The sequence below is a fragment of the Phocoena sinus genome, chromosome 3 (assembly GCF_008692025.1).
Source record: "Phocoena sinus isolate mPhoSin1 chromosome 3, mPhoSin1.pri, whole genome shotgun sequence".
Classification (NCBI taxonomy): Eukaryota; Metazoa; Chordata; class Mammalia; order Artiodactyla; family Phocoenidae; genus Phocoena; species Phocoena sinus.
Genome location: NC_045765.1, coordinates 58589211 through 58602237, shown reverse-complemented (window position 1 = coordinate 58602237; position 13027 = coordinate 58589211). Strand labels below are relative to the sequence as shown.

General features: G+C 41.4%; 1 protein-coding gene across 1 annotated transcript in view; it reads right to left on the bottom strand.

Moving 5' to 3' along the window:
• Window positions 1-13027, bottom strand: part of TRPC7 (transient receptor potential cation channel subfamily C member 7) — a 143359-nt gene that overhangs the window by 39285 nt on the left and 91047 nt on the right. The gene's annotated exons all lie outside the window — the stretch shown is intronic.

Sequence of the window (13027 nt, the reverse complement as noted above, 5' to 3'; positions counted from 1 at the left end):
TCTTTAACAAAGCCATACTTCCCAAGCTTACACTTTGAAAATTTTTGTAGTAATTCAGTGAAGTAAAATTTCCTTAACAATGAAATGTACTTTCATCTGTGCCTGTTCAAATAGATATTTAAAATATGTTATTGGAAAAACCATTACAGGCTGGAAAAAATGTTTGTTGCTTTCCTCTATGCCCCTGCCCCCCAATTAAAATTCCTAATGTCTTAGTGGAACTGCTTCTTGCTGAGCACTAGGAGAATTACAGGCTATCAATTATTTTAATTCAGGAAGCCCTGGGTTCAGTTCTACCTTGGTCACTCTTACTGGGTATGTGACCTTGGATAAGTCCCTTGATTTTCTTGAGGCTTTGGGGTAATTTCCAGCCCTAAAAGCTCTATGAATCTGAAATGCAAATTATTTACAGTAAACTGACTTTTCTGACCAATACAGAGGCTCCTCACTGGGCATTGCAAATCACTTCCTCCCTGGTCCAATGCCCACATCAGTCTTCCTAGATTTACATATTAACTTACCCAGACTAATTTAAATTATTCCAAGTCCATGAGTAAAAGTAGCATGGGCCCAAGGGTTTGAGCAGCAGGAGTGCTTAATTAAAAAAGAAATGTGTGAAATTAAGTACTTCAGTGAGTGAAATTAGGTCCCCTGCTTCCAGGGTGTTGAGGGTAGTTCAGCATTTTCTATCCAACCTGAGCCCCCTGGACTTTTGCCTCTAGCGTGTCAATCAGACAAGTATATAGAGCCTAGGGGCTTAGAGAGTAAGGATGTTGGGCAGTGGAGCCTCCTTCAGGCAAACTCCCCCTCACCGAGGGATGCCTGGAGTGCAGAGAGCATGGTAACTGATAATTAATGAGGATGACTAGCAGAGGAACAGGTTGGGAAATGCTGGGAGGCCTTGAGGGAAATGAGTAGCTTTCTTTAGGCAGGTTCTAAGTAACGGCATGCAGGCTGCTGAGATGTGGGGCTTGACAGTTCAAAAGGTGGTTCACTCCCATCCCTGCCTCAGATGCTATTCAGAAGGGATCCCCCTTCAAAGTCCTGTGAGACTTAACTGTGTGCATTCCTTAAATGGTCATAGCCCCTTCCTCTACATAGGGCTTCTCTACACTGTCCCAGCGCTCCCTAACCACATCTTGGGAGGCTTGTCTTTTGTTTTGGGTCAACTTCTGGTCATTGGGTCAGGATATAGGTGTTCTGTTAACTCACAGGTGGGAGAACATCCCTAGAAGCCCTCAATCCTCAGGCCCTAACATCCAAACACCATCTCAGTGGCAGGTCCTTTGCAACAAATCTGGGCCTCACACACATTCAGGGTTCATTTGTTTTCCAGGCAAGGAGAGGATGTTAATAGATGCAAACATTTTCTAAGAAAGCTCATCCCCATCTCTAATTTTAGTAGCTAACCATTGTTGAGTACCTGCTCGGTGCTAGGCCCTGTGCTAAACACTCTTCCAACACTAAAGCTTCCTTACAGCTTGATAGCTACCGACTGTAATTATCTCCACTTTACAGATGAACAGGCTCGTGTATGAAGATGGCAAGTAAATTATCCAAAGTCACACAGGCGGTTCAGGGCCTTCTTTCCACTGTGCTATCGCTCACCATGGCCTCTACTAGGCACAGACTTACTGTCACTGGTCAGGAACTCATTTACCACTTAACGGACAGTGTTGAGCTCTGACTTTGTGCCAGGCACCATTCTGGGGATACCACAACCAAGAAGATGCTGTCCCTTCCCCAGCAAGCTCGGTCTAGTGCTAGAGACAGATGTGTCCACAAACAGTAGTGCTATAGGGTGAGAGATGCTGTAATAAAAACGTCCAGGGGACTGTTTGTGGATACACAGTGATAAGAGCAGTCAGTATTACAATCATGAGACCCAGCAGAGTGCCTGGAATAACATGTATCTGTTGACTGAATGAAGGAGGAGACACCTGGCATGAGGAACCAGGAGGTAGCAGGGGCTGAAAGGTGTTCCACGTAGTGGCTGTGGATGTGAGGGAGAATAGGCTGTTGTAGGGGACTGCAAGAGGCTTAGTGTGGTTTCGGGTTGGTGGGGGTTCGGGTTGGGGCTGGAGGTTGGCAGCAGGGAGGCTTAGTAAAGGCCCAGTAGATCCTGAAAGGCCCTCGTTCAGGCCATGTGTCACTCTAAGCTAGTTAGCTCCTAGATGTGATAAGTGGAGCAGCAACGTGGTCTGACTTGCTGGGAGAAATTTTGGCAGGTCGGCTGCAGTAGTCTACTTGGAAATCTTACCTAGATAAATGAGGAAACCATCAAAAGAATGATTTAGGTGAGGAACACAGCCCATTTGATTCTGCAGTTTTATTCTTGGTCAAACCTAGATGTGTGATTCTGGAGCTAAGACTTAGCACTGCCCTCGAAGAGTCTGTAACCCTTGGTGGGTGACGTGAACGAGCAGCTTGATCCTCACATTTTACACATGTGAAAGCTGAAATTCAGAGAGGCAGAGCCACCAAGGCAGAAGGGACACAGTCAGGACTGGGCTTCTTGATAATCAGTCCCAATCTCTTTCCTTCTCTCCCTCTCTTTAAGTGTATTTTCCTACTGTGCTAGGCCTTTACATCTCACTCCATCAATTGAGCTTTCAACTAGGGCATCTGTTTAAGAAAACACTGCCAGGTTCTCTGTAGGAGCTGGGTTGAGAGAGTCTTCATGACATAATTCTCTTCCTAGATGGAGAAATGACATGTGTGGTGAAGAGGCTTCCTGCCCTCCAAGCTCCATGGCTTTGTGTGAACCACTAATGTTGTCACAGTCCTCTGGTGAGTGTCTGTATAGACACACTTTCCAAGTCACAAGCTGTATTATAAGCTCTTTCCTCTACCCCAGAGTGGCTGCTCATGATACAGGCAAGAAAGATGTATTCCTATGGTATGAACTGATGTTGGAGATTCTCCAGGCAGAAGGATCTGTGATCTCTGGTTCATTTGGTACTCCCCAAAGCAAGTTGTCTTACAGCTCTGGAGAACACACACGTCTGCTAGCAAATTCACCCCTCCTTCCTCAGTCACGCTCTTCTCTTGGCTTCCTTTTTTTTTTTTTTTTTAAGTTTTTAAAAAATTAATTAATTAAAAAAAATTATTTGTTTGCACCAGGTCTTAGTTGTGGCTCATCTGCTCCTTAGTGGCGGCACGTGGACTCCTTAGTTGTGGCAGGCAGGCTCCTTAGTTGTGGCTCATTGGCTCTTTGGTTCTGGCACGTGAACTCTTAGTTGTGGCATGCATGTGGGATCCGGTTCCCTGACCAGGGATCCAACCCGGGCCCCCTGCATTGGGAGCATGGAGTCTTAACCACTGTGCCACTGGGGAAGTGCCTCCTGGCTTCCTTCATACTGTGTCCTGGTTTTTCTGCTACCTTTGCATGTGGTCTTAGGCTCCTTGTGGCTTCCACCTCCTCTGCCCCTGCTTTAAATCTCCTGCATTTACAATCTAGAAGTTTCTAAAAATTCTGCTAGTAATCAAGTAAAGCATCGGGAGTTCACGAAGAATATAGTTCTGATTGGGTTTGACCCTTCCACAGAATTGTACAGCAGAAGAGGAACAACCTACATATCCAGTAGGGGTCTGGGGAAGTAATAGAGTATTGTCACACTATGTGGCTATTGAGAGAGGGCCTTGGGAAAACCAGATACTTAACGTGCAGCAAGAGCTACCAGAAGATGAAAAGAATCAACTACAATTTGTATGATTAGAGAAATATTAATATTAATTGAGACAGGCTGGAAACAAAGGAAAGCATGTAGTATTTATTGTCAGAGATGTTAACTGTTAGGAAGAAAAAGAGAAGGGAGAATGAGAGGGCAGTGAGGATGGACAGACTTGCAATTTTAAACAGGTTGTTTAAAAAAGTCTTCACTTTGAGAAGGAGACTTTTCTTTTTTCTTTTTTTCATTCTCAGTTTCTTCTTTTTTAAAAATTTATTTTTTAACATCTTTGCTGGAGTATAATTGCTTTATAATGTTGTGTTAGTTTCTGCTGTATAACAAAGTGAATCAGCTATACATATACATATATCCCCATATCCACTCCCTCTTGCGTCTCCCTCCCTCCCACCCTCCCTATCCCACCCCTCTAGGTGGTCACAAAGCGTGGAGGTGATCTCCCTGTGCCATGCAGCTGCTTCCCACTAGCTATCTGTTTTACATTTGGTAATGTATATATGTCCCTGCCACTCTCTCACTTCGTCCCAGCTTACCCTTCACCCTCCCCGTGTCCTCAGGTCCATTCTCTATGACTGCATCTTTATTCTTGTCCTGCCCCTAGGTTCTTCAGAACCAATTTTTTTAGATTTCATATATATATGTGTTAGCATATGGTATTTGTTTTTCTCCTTCTGACTTACTTCACTCTGTATGACAGACTCTAGGTCCATCCACCTCACTACAGATAACTCAACTTTGTTTCTTTTTATGGCTGAGTAATATTCCATTGTATATATGTGCCACATCTTCTTTATCCATTCATTTGTTGATGGACACTTAGGTTGCTTCCATGTCCTGGCTATTGTAAATAGTGCTGCAGTGAACATTGTGGTACATGACTCTTTTTTTTTTCGAATTAAAAAAATATATTTATTTATTATTGGCTGTGTTGGGTGTTTGTTGCTGCGCATGGGCTTTCTGTAGTTGCGGTGAACAGGGGCCTTTCTTCATTGCAGTATGTGGGATTCTCATTATGGTGGCTTCTCTTGTTGAGGAGCATGGGCTCTAGGTGCACGGGCTTCAGTAGTTGTGGCACATGGGCTCAGTAGTTGTAGCGCATGGGCTTAGTTGCTCCGTGGCATGTGTGATCTTCCTGGACCAGGGCTCAAACTTGTGTCCCCTGCATTGGCAGGTGGATTCTTAACCACTGCGCCACCAGGGAAGCCTGTGGTACATGACTCTTTTTGAATTATGGTTTTCTCAGGGTGAATGCCCAGTAGTGGGATTGATGGGTAGTTCTATTTTTAGTTTTTTAAGGAACTTCCATACTGTTCTGCATAGTGGCTGTATCAATTTACTTTCCCACCAACAGTGCAAGAGTGTTCCCTTTTCTCCACACCCTCGCCAGCATTTATTATTTGTAGATTTTTTGATGATGGCCATTCTGCCAATGAGGTGATACCTCATTGTAGTTTTGATTTGCATTTCCCTAATGATTAGTGATGTTGACCATCCTTTCATGTGTTTGTTGGCAATCTGTATATCTTCTTTGGAGAAATGTCTATTTAGGTCTTCTGCCCGTTTTTGGATTGGGTTGTTTGTTTTTTTGGATATTGAGCTGTATGAGCTGCTTGTATAATTTGGAAATTAATCCTTTGTCAGTTGCTTCATTTGCAAATATTTTCTCCCATTCTGAGGGTCATCTTTTCATCTTGTTTATGGTTTCCTTTGCTGTGCAGAAGCTTTTAAGTTTCATTAGGTCCCATTTGTTTATTTTTCTTTTTATTTCCATTTCTCTAGGAGGTGGGTCAAAAAGGATCTTGCTGTGATTTATGTCATAGAGTGTTCTGCCTATGTTTTCCTCTAAGAGTTTTATAATGTCTGGCCTTACATTTAGGTCTTTAATCCATTTTGTGATTATTTTTGTGTATGGTGTTAAGGAGTGTTCTAATTTCATTCTTTTACATGTAGCTGTCCAGTTTTCCCAGCACCACTTATTGAAGAGACTGTCTTTTCTCCATTGTATATTCTTGCGTCCTTTATCAGAAATAAGGTGACCATATGTGCGTGGTTTTATTTCTGGACTTTCTCTCCTATTCCATTGATCTATATTTCTGTTTTTGTGCCAGTGTCATGCTGTCTTGATTACTGTGGCTTTGTAGTATAGTCTGAAGTCAGGGAGCCTGATTCCTCCAGCTCCATTTTTCTTTCTCAAGATGGCTTTGGCTATTTGGGGTCTTTTTTGTTTCCATACAAATTGTGAAATTTTTTGTTCCAGTTCTGTGAAAAATGCCATTGGTATTTTGATAGGGATTGCACTGAATCTGTAGAGTGCTTTGGGTGGTAGAGTCATTTTCACAATGTTAATTCTTCCAATCCAAGAACATGGTATATCTCTCCATCTGTCTGTATCATCTTTGATTTCTTTCCTCAGTGTCTTATAGTTTTCTGCATACACATCTTTTGTCTCCTTAGGTAGGTTTATTCCTAGATATTTTATTCTTTTTGTTGCATTGGTAAATGGGAGTGTTTCCTTAATTTCTCTTTCAGATTTATTGTCATTAGTGTATAGGAATGCAAGAGATTTCTGTGTATTAATTTTGTATCCTGGTACTGTACCAAATTCATTTATTAGCTCTTGTAGTTTTCTGGTGGCATCTTTAGGATTCTCTATGTATAGTATCATGTCATCTACAAACAGTGACAGTTTTACTTCTTTTCTGATTTGGATTCCTTTTATTTCTTTTTCTTCTCTGATTGCCGTGGCTAAAACTTCCAGAACTATGTTGAATAATAGTGGTGAGTGTGGGCAACCTTGTCTTGTTCCTGATCTTAGAGGAAATGGTTTCAGTTTTTCACCGTTGAGAACGATGTTGGCTGCGGGTTTGTCATATATGGCCTTTATTATGTTGAGGTAAGTTCCCTTTATGCCTACTTTCTGGAGGGTTTTTATCATAAATTTGTGTTGAATTTTGTCAAAAGCTTTTTCTGCATCTATTGAGATGATCATATGTTTTTATCCTTCAGTTTGTTAATATGGTGTATCACATTGATTGGTTTGCGTATATTGAAGAATCCTTGCATTCCTGGAATAAACCCCACTTGATCGTGGTGTGTGATCCTTTTAATGTGCTGTTGGATTCTGTTTGCTAGTATTTTGTTGAGGATTTTTGCATCTGTGTTCATCAGTGATATTGGCTTGTAGTTTTCTTTCTTTGTGACATCTTTGCCTGGTTTTGGTATCAGGGTGACGGTGGCGTTGTCGAATGAGTTTGGGAGTGTTCCTCCCTCTGCTATATTTTGGAAGAGTTTGAGAAGGTTAGGTGTTGGCTCTTCTCTACATGTTGGATAGAATTAGCCTGTGAAGCCATCTGGTCCTGGACTTTTGTTTTTTGGAAGATTTTTAATCACAGTTTCAGTTTCAGTGCTTGTGATTGGTAGAAGGAGACTTTTGAACATAGACCTGAGTAAGTGAGGGAGTGAGCCATGGTGCTGCCTGTGGGAAGAAGTCTTAGGCAGAGGGGACAGCCTAACTAAGTTTCTGAGGCAGAAACCATTTGAAGCAAGGAAGCCAGTGGGGCTGAAAGAGAGTGAATGAGGTGGGAGGTGATGGGAGATGAGGGCATAGAGGTGGGGTAGAGAGGTGGAGGGCTTTGTAGGCCTTTATAGTGACATTGACTGTCATGCTGAGGGAGAATGTGATATCACTGAAGAGTTTTGAGTCAAAGAGTGACAAACCTGATTACATTTTAAATGGATCTCTAGCTCCTGTGCTGAACATCTACTGAGGCACAGAGTGGGAAGGGCAGAAGCAAGGACACCTGGACAAGGCCCTTCATCTCTTAGTGGTCAACCTCTCTGTCCATCACTGGGGGACCAGTTTGAACTTGTTAGGGTCCTAAAGTCCTGTTCAGCTCTAGGGCTGCTCCTGGTGGCAAGGGAGTCATGGTTTGTATAGCCAGTCTGTCCAAAGGACTGCATTCATGAGTCATGGGGGAAGAGAACTGTGTGTTGTGTTTCTAGCTGCTCCAAGGCCTTCCTGGCAGTGCCCAGGAGTAGCATGTGAGGACTCGTTCAGTAAGGGCCTGTTACCATTTCAAGCCTCTCTGTGTCTGAGCAGAATATATCAGGTTGTGGACCTTAGGGTGTGCCAGCACAAAGAATGCAGTGAACACAGTGCTCAATGTCTTCCTCTTAAAAGTTGTTATTATTATTAGCAGTATTTTATAATTAAAGAGCTCCAGAAAATAGAGACAAGATAATATTAGTCTTATTTTATAGCTGCTTCCCCAGTATCTGGCACAGTGCCTGGTACATAATACAATGCTTAATAACTACAAAATATGGAGGAAAATAATTGAGAAAATAGAAATAGCACTATCAGAAAACTTGCATGTTGTAGTCAGCACTGCATTTACCAAGCTACCTGCTCTGTGCCCTCAACTCCACCTTCCTCCTGTTAGAGTAGATGAAGTGTCCACACTCCTGCTAAGGGCAAGTCCTCTGTTTGCCTGGTGGCTCCCATCCCCTCTTGCTACTCAGGAACTTTGCATCCAAAGTCAGTGGTCAAGTCTCAGGCCGCATGTTACTTGATCTGTCAGCAACACTCGACATAAGTGATCACTGCCTGGGTCTTGACACAGTGACTTTGGTTGGCTTCTGGGACACCACTGTCTTATCTCAGTCTCCTTTGCTGGGTAAGATACTTCTCATTTTCCCATCCTTGAAATATTGCTGTGCCCGAGGGCTTGGTCCTCGGGTCATCTGTCCACATTCACAGTTGAGGTATTGCATATAGTTTACTTTAAGTAGACTGACATGCCCAAATTTATGTTTCCAGCCCCATCCTCTCTGACCTTCAGCATCTGTATCCAGTTGCTACTTGACGTTTCCACTTGGAGATCTAATAGATAATCTCAAACCAAACTCTTGATTTCCATATCTACTCTCTCTCCAAACTGCTCCTCCCCTGGTCTTTCCTGCCTTAGAAGAACTCTCTATTATACCATTACTTGAGCTAAAAAACTTGGAATTTTCCTCGACCTCTCTCTTTCTTTCACACCCCACAGGCAATCCAGTAGTAAATATTATTGATTTTACCTCCAAAATCTAATAACCATCTACTACCTCCTCAAAACCAGCTATTTCCTGTCTGAATTACTGCAGTGGCCTCCTAACTGGTCTCCCTGCTTCTGCTCTTGTCCTAGAATCATCTGTTCTCTACACAGCAGCCAGTGATCCATTAGAAAATGAGGTCGTAGGATGTCACTTCTGTGCTCAGAACTGTCCAGTTTCCAGTCATACTCAGAGTAAAATCTAAACTCTGTACCATGGCCTCCAATGCGTTGCATGATTGACTCTGCCTAACCTGTGACCTCATCTCTGCCATCTCCCCCTTATTTCTTCTGCTGCAGCCACACTAATTTCGTTGCTGTTCCTCGAACTTGTCCAGCTTGCTCCTGAATGCAGGCCTTTAACACACACTGATCTGTCTTTCTGGAATGCTTTTCACCCAGATGTCTGCAAAGCTTGCTTTCTCTTTCCCTTTAGGTCTCTGTTTACATCTCACCTTATCAGAGGAGGGAGGTAAGAGAGCTTGCTCAACTACTCTGATAAGGTAAAATGTGAACAGAGACCTTAAGGAAGAGAGAAAGCAAGCTAGGATGTTTATTCAACTTGTCTTCTCAGTCAAAGCAACTTGAATACTGACTGGGTATTTGAAAAGAAATGATTCGTTTTCTTTTATGTTTGTAGTTCTGTTTTAGGAAAAGAATCCTGATTTCTATTACCAGTCATGATGGAGCAGTAAACTGGAAAAAAAAAAAAGAAACTATTTTCAGATGTTGGAACTAGCAGAGCACTGTGATCCTTGAGAGAAACAAGCAAGCTTAGCCACATGATAGCCCTGTCTTCTATTTATTTCTGGAAGCACATTTCAGTCTGCAGGGTATGGAGAAGGATTCCAGAAGCACAGAAGGCGGTCCCAATGAGTTGAAGTCACAGAGATTAGAGTTCAGGAAGGCTGAAGTGATTAGATGTTATATGGCAGAGTTCCAGAGAGAAAGGTACTATACAGAACCAAAACCCAAAACCAAACACAAACAAAAATAGTCCAGAAATGTACGTAGGTGTCCTTTTGAACGTTCCCTGAATGCTAAGTCATGAATGCATAGAGTAAAACGCCACAAACAACGGCAAGAGAGCTGCAAGCTGAACAGTTTCTAGAGCTCACCCAGAGCGGAAAGATGTTTGAGCTCTGACCATCCACAGTTGAGAATCCTTGTTGATTACCCTGAGCATTTAGTAGAGACCCAGATGTCTGTCTCTATAGTACAAGGATAATCAATCCTTATGGTAAAGTTTTTCCAGGTCCGCTCTAAGAAAGTTTGAAAAGGACCAAACTCATCTGTAAGAATTTAACAGCCTGTCAGAATAAAGCAAAAAAACTTTTTAAAGGAAGACAACAAAATCTAGATGCTCACCAGTATGACATGTAATGTGCCCATCATTCAATCAAAAATTACTAACACACCAAGATGCAGGAGAATATGATCCATGTCACGAGAAAGTTTAGTCAGTAACCCAGAAATGATAGAGATGATGAAATTAGGAGTTAAGAACTTTATAACAGTTCTTACTATAAATATGTACATTATGTTCAAGGATTTAAAGGAAAATACAAACATCACGAGGAAGGAAATGAAAGATATAAAAGAGAACCAAGTGGAACTTAAAGGGTTGAAAAATACAATATTTGAAATGGAAAATTCAGTGGTTGGGCATTAAAGTCACAGATAATGGAGAAAAATGTCACTGAACTTGCAGCACAGAAAGATTAGAGAAAAGTAAAAGGAAAATTATCTTTTAGGGTACACACAAAAATGTTTGTAGATGAAATTTTATGATACCTGGGATTGGATTCAAAATTCTACAGGGTTGAGAGAAGGGAAGTAGGATGAAACAAAAATTAGCTTTGATTTGCTAATTGTTGAAGATGAGCGATTGGTACAAAGGGTTCAGTATAATCTTCTCTCGAAATTTGCAGTTCTTAAAATTATTCATGATAAAAGTTTGAAAAATATAGTAAGAAAAAGTAGTTAGAATCTTTCTTCTGTCTAAAATGTAACAGGAAGTAGGTCAATGAAAAATAAGTCTTCCTCTTTACAATACTTCTTATGTAATGGTCTTGAAAACTCAGCTTTGCTTTGATGGGTAGAAGCCGGGACCAGACTACAAAAGCTGGAACCTCTGTAGCTAGAGATGCTTCCCTCTTATTGGGATAATGCTCTGACACCCAGGAAGAGAAATATGAGAATGCAGGAAGAAGTCGTGGGTCAGTAGGAGTACCATGGTTAACATATGGTAGCACCCACTGAATGGGGCGTATGCTTGGACTCACCTGTCTTCTGTTTGCAGCCCAGGTGGGGAAATGTGATGGATGAGTGATTGGTGCCATAAATACTTTGTTTTATCCATAAACCCAACATGTGAGTTTTTTTTTTTTTTTTTAACCGTGTCTTAGTTTGAGTTGCTATAACAAAGTTACACAGATTGAGTGGTTTATACACAACAGAAATTTGTTTCTCACAGTTCTGGAGGCTATAAGTCTAAGATCAGGGTGCCAGCATGTTTGGGTTCTGGTGTGAGCCCTCTTTCAGCTAGCAGACTGCTTGTTGTGTCCTCACATGGCACAGGGAGGGCGAGAGAGCTCTCTGGGATATTTTTTAAAGGGCAGTAATCCTATTCATGAGGGCTCCACCCTCATGACCTAAGCACCTCCCAGAGGCCCCACTTCTAATACCATGACATTGGAACTAGGGTCTTAACATATGAATTTTGGGGGATATAAACATTCAGTCCATTGTAAAGTGCCTAGTGTTAAAGTGCTTAATTTAGTTAAATTGAAGGTGGGGCTGGTATACTAGGGAGAATTGGGATAGACTCAACTGTGAAAGTGAAGCCACAGAACTTACTCTGCAACAGGCTTTAAAGTTCCTTTCCAACTTGAGTACCAGTGACTCTACAAAATGAACCTTTGGCTACAGACTTGCCGGTTGATTAAAAAAGCACCTGGGAAGCATGGTGTGCTTTCCTGTCTCTGCCCTTTGGGTCAAACCATTCTTCTCATTACCTTCTGCCTATCGAGAGATCCAGCTTAGAGACCATACTCCCAGTTGTTCTGAGTTTGGGGATCTATGGGATATTCTCCAATGGTTCAACTCTTGTGGCTCTCTTAGGCAATATCATTTAATTAGCACAGGGCATGTACTGGGCTGTCTTTTCAGGTATTTGTTCTTTTGTGAATTTGTTGATTGAAAGTACAGACACTTTGACCCTGAATACATTTTGACTCAATGTTTGTGAACATAAACATAATGAATATTATGCCAATATTGAATTTTTGTTAAGAAAAGCAATTGGGGGCAAATACCATTAGGACAGTTTAATTAATTGATAAAATCTTGATACTGCATATATTTTTTGCCTTTTTTATTTTCAGTTTTGTTTTACTCAAAACATTCCCGTCAAATTCAGATCTTCTTGATGTAAATCTTATAATTTGTTGATCAAGTTTTGGTTATTTACAATATCACTGATTATAGTTTTTGCAGTTTTTTATTGTTTCCTACGAAATCTGATTTTTTTACCAATAAATTTTGCAGTTTTCAGTGTTAGAAAAATCTGTAACACAGTTGGCCATGTACAATTTTAGCCATTGCCAGTTTTATCTTATCTTGCTTATTTCTACTAGTAATAGTTCTTGTGAGTTAGGCAAAAGAGAGATAGCCTTTCTTGACTTTCAGTGAGGCAATTTGGAAGGATTTCCTTGGCAATTCCTTGGCAATTCCAGTGGCAGACCTTGGCAGCACAAAATAGCACCACAAAGAGGAATTCCACAGCTTCATTACGTTCACTAACACAAATAATGAGAACACGTTACTCCTCTAACTTTTTAGATTTGTATTATTACTGTTCTACTATGTATCAGTATTCAGTGGTAACAAAAAATATCTTTGAAGCTATGCAATCTTATACTTTTTTCCAGAGGCAGAACTTGATTTCCTAAGGCTTCTAGTAGACTATATTTAAATGAGCAAAACCATATGTCCCCCACACACACACGCTTTACAGTCACTTTCAGTACACACATAAGGAAAGGTACAGAACGAATCTCCCCCAAACACCTCCTTTCAAAATTGGGATTTATATTACAGGTCTGTGCATCTTTTACACCAGCACATACAGAAGTTGACTTTGGCTTCCTTGCTGGTCATCTCCTCACCATTTTGTCTGCCAAGAGTGCATTCAAGAGGAGAGGAAGAGCTTCTGAAGTCAGGGTTTAATAATGTCCTGTTATA